At 40.5% G+C, this 8,547-nt stretch overlaps 1 protein-coding gene across 1 annotated transcript in view; it reads left to right on the top strand.

Moving 5' to 3' along the window:
* Nucleotides 1–1,397: 1,397 nt before the first annotated feature.
* GOLGA7 (golgin A7) overlaps nt 1,398–8,547 on the top strand; it is a 30,444-nt gene continuing 23,294 nt past the window's right edge. The window contains exon 1 of the mRNA XM_030312575.1: nt 1,398–1,402. The gene's annotated coding sequence lies outside the window, so the exon portion shown is untranslated. The remainder of the gene's footprint in view (nt 1,403–8,547) is intronic.

Genomic DNA, 8,547 nt, shown 5'->3' with positions numbered 1-8,547 from the left:
ATCTAAGCTAACACATTCCTCTCATAAATGTACCTGGGGAAGAAATTTACATTCATCAATTGTGTGCTCCTGGTTAAAAGGTTTGAGATCAAAGAAGCAAATCTAATAGAGTCTTTTGGGTAGGAGGGCCTTGGGCCATTTCTTCACTTACACAATGATTTTTTTTTTAACCTCTATTACTCAGTGACCCTGACTATCAGTGACTTAAATGATGGATTAGAAACCCTGTTGACTAAGTGTAGGGATTCCCTAAATTAGGCCAGCCACAAATGAGACTGATTGTCAAGGGTAAAAGAGAGTTTAAAAGGGACATGATGCAAATCTTACATCAGAACTAAAAACATACCACAAACAATATGGAGATCATATGGTTCAATATCACCCAGAAGGAAAAGGTATGAGGGGCTCAAAGGGTGAGCACGCAGTGCTTTCTACAGAGAAGAGTTCAATAACATGTGGATGTACGGTTTAGAAAGCAGAAAGGATTCTAGAACATACAAAACAGAATTCTGAGTCTATGGCCACTGATGTGACCTTCTCATAAAAAATCCTCTTTAAGGCCTTCCATCTTCTCTGTTCTTTTTCAGGGGGTTCTTCACTTCATTCATTCTTCCTGATTCTTTTCCAGCCCTGAGCTGTCCAACTCCTTCCCTCTGTAAATATGTCTCCATGGCCAAATGTCCAGAGGAGAGCAACTTTACTTCCCCCAAAGCCAAGATCTAAATATGCATCCCTTCTTCGACAGGCTAGTTCTCAGGGGGAAAAAATTTCTTAAATTTACAGTCTCAATCCCTATTTTGCCAATGCCCGGCACACATGTTACTGTAAAGATATTTTTGTGATTAAAAGTTCTTCCATGTTTTAAGAGACTCTTAATGATGGAGAACAAACTGAGGGTTGATGGAGGGAGGTGGGTGGCAGATGGGCTAGATGAGTGATGGGTACTAAGGAGGGCATCTGTTGTGATGAGCACTGGGTGTTGTATGTAAGTGATGAATCGCTGAATTCTACTCCTGAAACCAATATTACACTGTATGTTAAATAACTAGAATTTAACTAAAAATTTTAAAAGAAAAATAAGTAAATACCCTTATTTGGCAAAATTTTTAAAAAATGAAACCACACAAAAAATAAATAAATGTGAGTCAACCTGAAAGGACCTCTTAGGGAATCATGCCATCCTTCAAATAAGTGCCCTAGTTAGCCTAAGACAGGTGCCTGAACCACACACCTGACGGGCACTTCCAACTCTAGAAAGATGCAATTCTAAGGGAGATTTGTTTTTCTTTTTCACTTTCAAAATTCACATTGAACCAGGTTCTGTGGAGATATGGAAATTTAGGCATCTATCCCAGAAAGCGATGGTGTGCCCTCACCAGAGGCCCTCTCATTCTTCCCATCTGTAATTTGTGAGGTCCAGTGCAAAATGAAAATGCGGACCCCAAGTTCAGAAATTCAGAATTTCAAAATGATGACAGCAGAACATTAAGCCAAGCGTGGGGCCCCTGGAGGTGTGGAGCTCCGTGAGACCTTGCAGGCCTCAGGCCCTCAAAGCCGGACTTGCTTCCAGCTACAAGACTGTGCTGGTGCAGAGTCAAATCTCCAGACCTTCCACTCTCACCAGCCACTGCAGACACAAGAAGGTTGCAACATGAGCCCAGACAATAAAGGCAAAGGACCTCCATTAACAACATGGCTCAATCCAATCTCCTCACTCACAGCGAAAGAAACAAAAATGCAGGCGAGAGCTGCTCTCCCGAGAGAAGTGTTCAGTACAACAGTTCGGACATCTGTTCAGCCTGTTTCCTGAAATTGGGACACATGTTGCTCTGGATGGTGAGACTGAAATAGGAAGGAACAGATGCTGTCTACTCAGGTATGCTAACAGTGTTCACTCAAAATGCAGTAAAGACATACAAGCTTCTGAAACAGAAGCAGACTTCAAATTACCAACAAATGCAGGAAAACGAAGAGGCGATCGTCCTTGGAGTTCTGTCCATTGTGCGAGCACACCCTAGAAGCAAGAAATGAAAACTAAGAACACGGATCTGATCTGCCCATCCCGTGCTGCTCTGATGCCTTGGAAGGAAAGAACAATAAACAAAACAAGCAATGTTAGATGAAACAGGGGGCTTGGTGAGCACGGCCAAGAACACTTAAAATTTCTTTAGTGTAAGTACATCTTTCAGTTTAAGCCTTTATGAAGGGCCTGGGAGGATGTGGTTGGACACAGATAGAACAAAGCTCAGAAAGGACAGGAGCTACAGAGAAGAAATAAACTGCAGCGTGGAACGCTGTTCATAAGCAGGGCAGAAAATGATCTCTGGGTTGCAAGCCGAACGTGAGCCGGCGATGCAGAATGGGACCTACATTGAAAAGCTTGCTTTGTTCTGATCAGGAAAAAAAAAAAAGATTTTTTTTTTTTTAAATGAAAGGAATACAGGCCAGTCTCCGATAACATTCAGCACAGATTAATGTGGTTATTGGAGTTCTGTATCTTAGTTCTAAACACCAGAAAGTTATGAGAGGCTTACAAAAAGACTGAAGCTTTGGAAAAGAGATCCTACCATACAAGACAAAAAGAACTGGCTCGTCTACATTGAAGAAACAATAGAGGGGCAAATAAAAGGATGTTACAATTTTATCACTATCTCTCTTCTTTATTAAAGATCTTTGGGGTCCCTGGGTGGCTCAGTCAGTTGAGCATCTGACTCTTAGTTTTGGCTTAGGTCATGATCTCATGGTTCGTGGGTTCAAGCCCCACATTGGCTCCACACTGACAGTGAGGAGCCTGCTTGGGATTATCTCTCTCTCCCCGTCTCTGACCCTCTACTGCTCTCTCTCTCTTTCTCTTTCTTTTGAAATAAATAAACTTAAAAAAAAAAAAGACTATTAAAAAAAAAAAAGAAGATCTTTTACCCCTACCCCCACCTTGCCCTCACCCAAGCAGACACCAACTCTGTCACTACAGGTATATTAGTCAAGGTTTTCCAGAGATCCAGAAAGTCTGCAGGTTGGAGACCCAGGAAAGTTGGTGGTGTAGTTTGAAGGCCTGAAGGCCAGAGAGCTAATGGCATAGAACCCAGTCTGAGTGTGGAAGCTTGAGAACCAGGGTCACTCCAAGCAGGAAAGATCAATGTCTCAACTCAGGCAGTCAGAGAGCAAATTCCATTTTCCTCCACCTTTTTATTCTATTCAGGCCCTCTGTGGATTGGGTGATGCCCATCCACATTGAAGAGAGCAATCAACTTTACTCAGCCCACCAATTCAAATGCTAATCTCTTCTGGAAACATCCTCAAACACACACACACACACACACACACACACAGAGAGAGAGAGAGAGAGAGAGAGAGAGAAATACTGTTTCACCAACTATCTGGGCATCTCTTGGCCCAGTCATGTTAATTTATAAATTTAACCATCATAGCAGATACCTCATTATTCCCTGGGCACAGGGTCTGGGATATCCAATTACCTCCCCATCTATTAAAAACCCTCTTTTCAAGGTACCTGGGTGGCTCAGTTAAACACCCAACTCTTGATTTCAGCCCAGGTCATGATCTCATGGTCACGAGATGGAGCCCCACGTAGGGCTCCACTCTCAGCACATAGATTCTCTTTATCACTTAAGATTCTCTCTCTCTCTCTCTCTCTCTCTCTCTCTCTCTCTCTCTCTCTCTCTCTCTCCCTCAGTGCCTCTCCCCTGCTCACATACTCTCTATCTCTAAAATAAAAATTTTTTGATCATTTTAAAAATCCGTCTTCTCCTTCAAATCTGTACCCTCCCATATTATTATTTTTTTTTGAAGTTTTTATTTAAATTCTAGTTAGTTAACTCACAGTATAGTATTAGTTTCAGGTGTAGAATTTAGTGATTCGTCACTTACATACAATACCCAGTGCTCATCACACAAGTGAACTCCTTCATCCTCATCACCTATTTAACCCTTCCTCCACCTCACCTCTGTTAACCATCAGTTTGTTCTCCATAGTTGAGTCTGTTTCTTGATTTGCCTCTCTCTCTTTTTTCCCCTTTGCTTACTTGTTTTGTTTCTTAAATTCCACATATGCATGAAATAATATGGTACTTGTCTTTCTCTGATTGACTTATTTCACTCATTTCACTTAGCATAATACAATCTAACTCCAGCTACATCATTGCAAGTGGCAAGATTTCATCATTTTTTGACGGCTAAGTAATATTCCATTGTTCATATATACCACTTCTTCTTTATCCATTCATTAGTGGATGGGCTTTTGGGCTCTTTCAATAGTTTGGCTATTGTTGATAATGCTGCTATAAACATCCAGGTGCATGTTCCTCTTTGAACTGTATTTTTGTATTCTTTGGCTAAATACCAAGCAGTGTAATTGCTGGGTTGTAGGGTAGTTCTACTTTTAACTTTTTGAGGAACCTCCGTACTATTCTCCAGAGTGACTGCATCATTTTGCATTCCCACCAGTAGTGCAAGAGGGTTCCCCTTTCTCTACATCCTCACCAACTGCTGCTGTTTCCTGTGTTGTTGATTTTAGAGGTGGTACTTCATTGTGGTTCCGATTAGTATTTCCCTGGTGAGTGAGGCTGAGTGTCTCCCCACCCTCCTGGCCCCCATGAGAATGTGATTGGACTTATTCCAGGCTTTATTTGTCCTTTCACTCCCAGCTGTTATGAATAAGTGCTTAATAAATATTTGTTGAATGAATTTACTTTCAAATCATTTCTCGAAAATCTATCATGAACAGAGTAATAAATATATAGGGTTCAAAAAAATGAGATACAAAGAACTCAAATTCCAACAGGGAGGAAAGAATGAATTTTTAAAACTATAGACCTGTAGCTTTGTAACCGAACCAATGTGAGTTTGTTCCTTGGTGAGTCAGAAACTGCACCAGATGGAGTTGTCACACAAGAAAGACTTTATTTGCAGCAAATAAGGAGATCATGGGGAATAACTTCCAAAGCCATGACTCTCTGAGCAAGGGTGGATGAGTTCCTTTCATTTAGGGTTAGGATGAAAATTTAGATAGGGATGCCTTGTCATCACATATGGAGGCAAGCATGAGGTCACGCGTGTGTCTTATGGATTGTATGTTATGTAAATGAGGCCGAGGCTCTTCCTTGGGTGGAGATTTTAGTATAATTAGGTAAAGATAGTCATCAGTCATTCTAGAGGTCTCTCCATGGTCCATCTGCCTCTGTGTGAGTCAGGTATTAAGCTCAAACTGGTCTGGGTGGTCTGGGCCAGCGGGTGGTCTTGTCAGAGCAGCTGCTATCACTTGCTGGAAGGGCAGCTTTGCTTTCCATTTGCCTGAGTTAAGTGATAAGCTGGGAAGAAGAGCTTAAGAAAAACTGTGGGACAAATGTCTATGAGTACAAGCAGGTGGGCAGTAAAGCTCAGGTCTTGCTTGGAGTCTAACTGGTGAAAGATTGACTTCAGCATCTTAAAATCTTAAAAGATTTTTAAAACATATAAAAGAATAAGATGATTGTTTGGAGCTAGCACAGGTTCGTGGATCACAGATAGTCTCTGATTCATATTATTATCATTCTTTGGCCAGGGGTACTAGATTCCTAGATGTAGTAAGGATTATATGAGATCATGCATATAGGCTACTCAACCTAGTTCTTGACACTAGTAGCTCAATAAATGATAGCTATTGGTATATTATGTTGATTTCAGCAAGATATTTGACTAACTCTAGTGATATAACAGCAATAATCATAAAAACAGTGACCACTGCTTCTTATTTATCATGTGACAAACACATCCTAAGTGTTTTACATACAATGTCATATTGAAACCCTGCAATTAGGTAGACTGGGTTGAATAGTGTCCCCAAACATTCATGTCCATCAGGAACCTCGGAATGTGACCTTATTTGGAAATGGGGTCTTTGCAAATGTAATCAAGGTAAACCGAGGTCACACTGGATTAAGGTGGGTCTTATATCCAATGATTGGTGTCCTAGAAGGAGAAATTTGAAGACATGGAGGAGACAAAAGGGAGAAGTCTGCATAAAGAGAGTGGAGTCATGCGGTCACAAGCCAAGGAATGCCATGAATTCTAAGCAGAAGGAGTTAGGGGTCCCCAGAAAAAGAAAGATGAAACATAGCTTTCTTGACACAAAAAAAGTCACTTTGGGCCACTTGGCCATCTTGTACTCTATGCCTCACCAGCATGACTTGCTCAAAGCCTGTGTCTTACAAGAACTTCCCAAGACGTGTTGAAACTGCAGAATAGACCTCATTAGTTAATTACCTTAAGGGAACAAAAGGCTGTAAGAACAAATAGCCATTATGGGGCCAGGAGAGAACCTAATCCTATCAGGAACAACGTATTGTGGAGAACTCCCAGTGCTGATTCAAAAGTAAAGATTGACCTGACATACATTCTTGAGTTATCTTTGCAGGATCTAAACCCCTTTGAGCACTCAGATACCAGACCAACTGGAGCCAGAGAATTGTTGATGCTGACCTTTGCTAACCCTTGGCACTCTAACCAACTAAGACCTGGACACTGTCATCTTAAGATGATTTTTTACCTCAGTTCCATCCTGAATGCCCCATTGCACAAGCCCCTTCATGAACATGTATGTGCCCTTAGCTTAAAACTTCCCCAGCTTTGTTGTTCAAGAATACACTGTTTCGGGAAATATTCCTAGGGTTCTCCTTTTCTTGTTGCAAGTTAAATGCTCCCTTTTCTTGTTTTTTATCATTTATTTGTTTTATTTAAATCCAAGTTAGTTAATACATAGTGTAATAATAATTTCAGGAATAGAACTTTGTGATTCATCACTTACATATAACACCCAGTGCTCATCCCAACTCCCTTTTCCCATTCTTTGGCTTGGTTGTGTCTTCTGGCTCGACATCCACCAAGAGGTGCACCTGTTTCAAGTTAACAGGCTAGTCAACAATCAGAAACTAGAAGAAGCTAAAGGAAGCAAGGAAGGATCCTTCCCTAGAGCCTTCAAATGGAGCAAGTTCCTGCTAACACCTTGATTTTAGACTCTTAGCCTCCAGACTGTAAGAAAATAAATTTTTGGCTTTTTAAGTCACCCATTTTGTGGTAATGCCATGGTAACCCTAGGAAACTAATACAGTAAGAATTATCACATTCATTTACAGTAAGGAAACTGAGATGTAGAGAGGTTACACATCTTGGCCAAGGACACAAAGCTAGTGAAGTGCAGAACTCACATCCCAGCTCATGTCTATCTGACCCCAAAGCCCATGTTCTTAACATGCAGACTGCTCCATAGATTTACAGCTGGCTTATCTTTTGCCATCCAAGAATGCTAATCAGCATGTTGATATCAACATTAAGAGTTCTCTGATGATTTTTTCTTTCTTTCTTTCTTTCTTTCTTTCTTTCTTTCTTTCTTTCTTTTCTTTTCTTTTCTTTCCTTTTTTTCTTTCTTTTACTGTTTGCCAAGTAGTGAATATTATTGATAATAGCTAATACTTCTATGTCACTTACAATGTGCCAAGCACAATTTAAGCACCTTATATATATTAACACATTTATTTCTTAACCTCATATGAGGCAAAGGGAAGATTGATTACAAAAATGGTCCCAATTCATGAGGGAGATGAGTGAAATAGGTGAAGGGGATTAAGAGTACTCTTATCACGATGATCACTGAATAATTTATAGAATTGTGAATCACTATGTTATGCACCTGAAGCTAATATAACACTGTATTTAAAAGACAGAAAGAAAGAAAAAAAAAAAGGAAAGAGAGAGAGAGAGAGAATTTATAACCATCCCCTCCCTCTCCCATCCTCTTGAGGCCCTCCATGATTTCCCTCTCCATGTCATGAAAACAGGCCCAAGCTGGCCTGCTGGAAAATGAGCTGAGACATTTCAACTAATGGCTAGCCCACCCCCAAAAACAGACCTCCTACTTAATCTGCAGCTCGCCCCAGACAAATGAAGGAGCCTACCTCGGACCAGAAAAACTGACTAGCAGAGCCTAGTTTAAATTGCCAACTTGAGAATTATAAACTAAGTAAATGATTGTAGTCATAGGCCACTAAGTTTCAAGGTACTTTGTTAGCTAAAGGACACAGGTAGGTACAATCATAATAGCATATTATTAGTTTCCTATTTTACATATGAAGAAACTGAGGCCCAGAGGGGTTTAGTAATGTGCCAAGATTATAGCTAAAAGAGCCAGGAATTCAACTCAAGGAATCTGGCTCCAGAGTCCATTCTCATGACCACCACAACATCTTCCCTCTCAATCATTTCCATGAAGTCAGGGAAGGATTGCCTTTAAGATCGGCCAATGACACCAAGCCAGGAAGGATGACTTCTTGCCATGGATGCCAGAATCAAGATCCAGAATACTTTCAACAGGCATGACTCAAAATCTATTGATCTTTAAAATAAAACTTCACAGGAAAAAAAAACATATAAAGTCCTGCATTTGAGTTTTTAAAAATACACAAACAAGAGGGAAGGCTTGACTTAAAAGCAGCTCATGTGAAAAATTCAGAGGGGTCTAAAGAAACAAAACTGAGTAAAAATCAACCATGTGAT

This window comes from Lynx canadensis, chromosome B1 (assembly GCF_007474595.2).
Source record: "Lynx canadensis isolate LIC74 chromosome B1, mLynCan4.pri.v2, whole genome shotgun sequence".
In the NCBI taxonomy this organism is placed as follows: Eukaryota; Metazoa; Chordata; class Mammalia; order Carnivora; family Felidae; genus Lynx; species Lynx canadensis.
The sequence above is the reverse complement of the archived record's forward strand: the minus strand, read 5'-3'. Positions and strand labels throughout refer to the sequence as shown.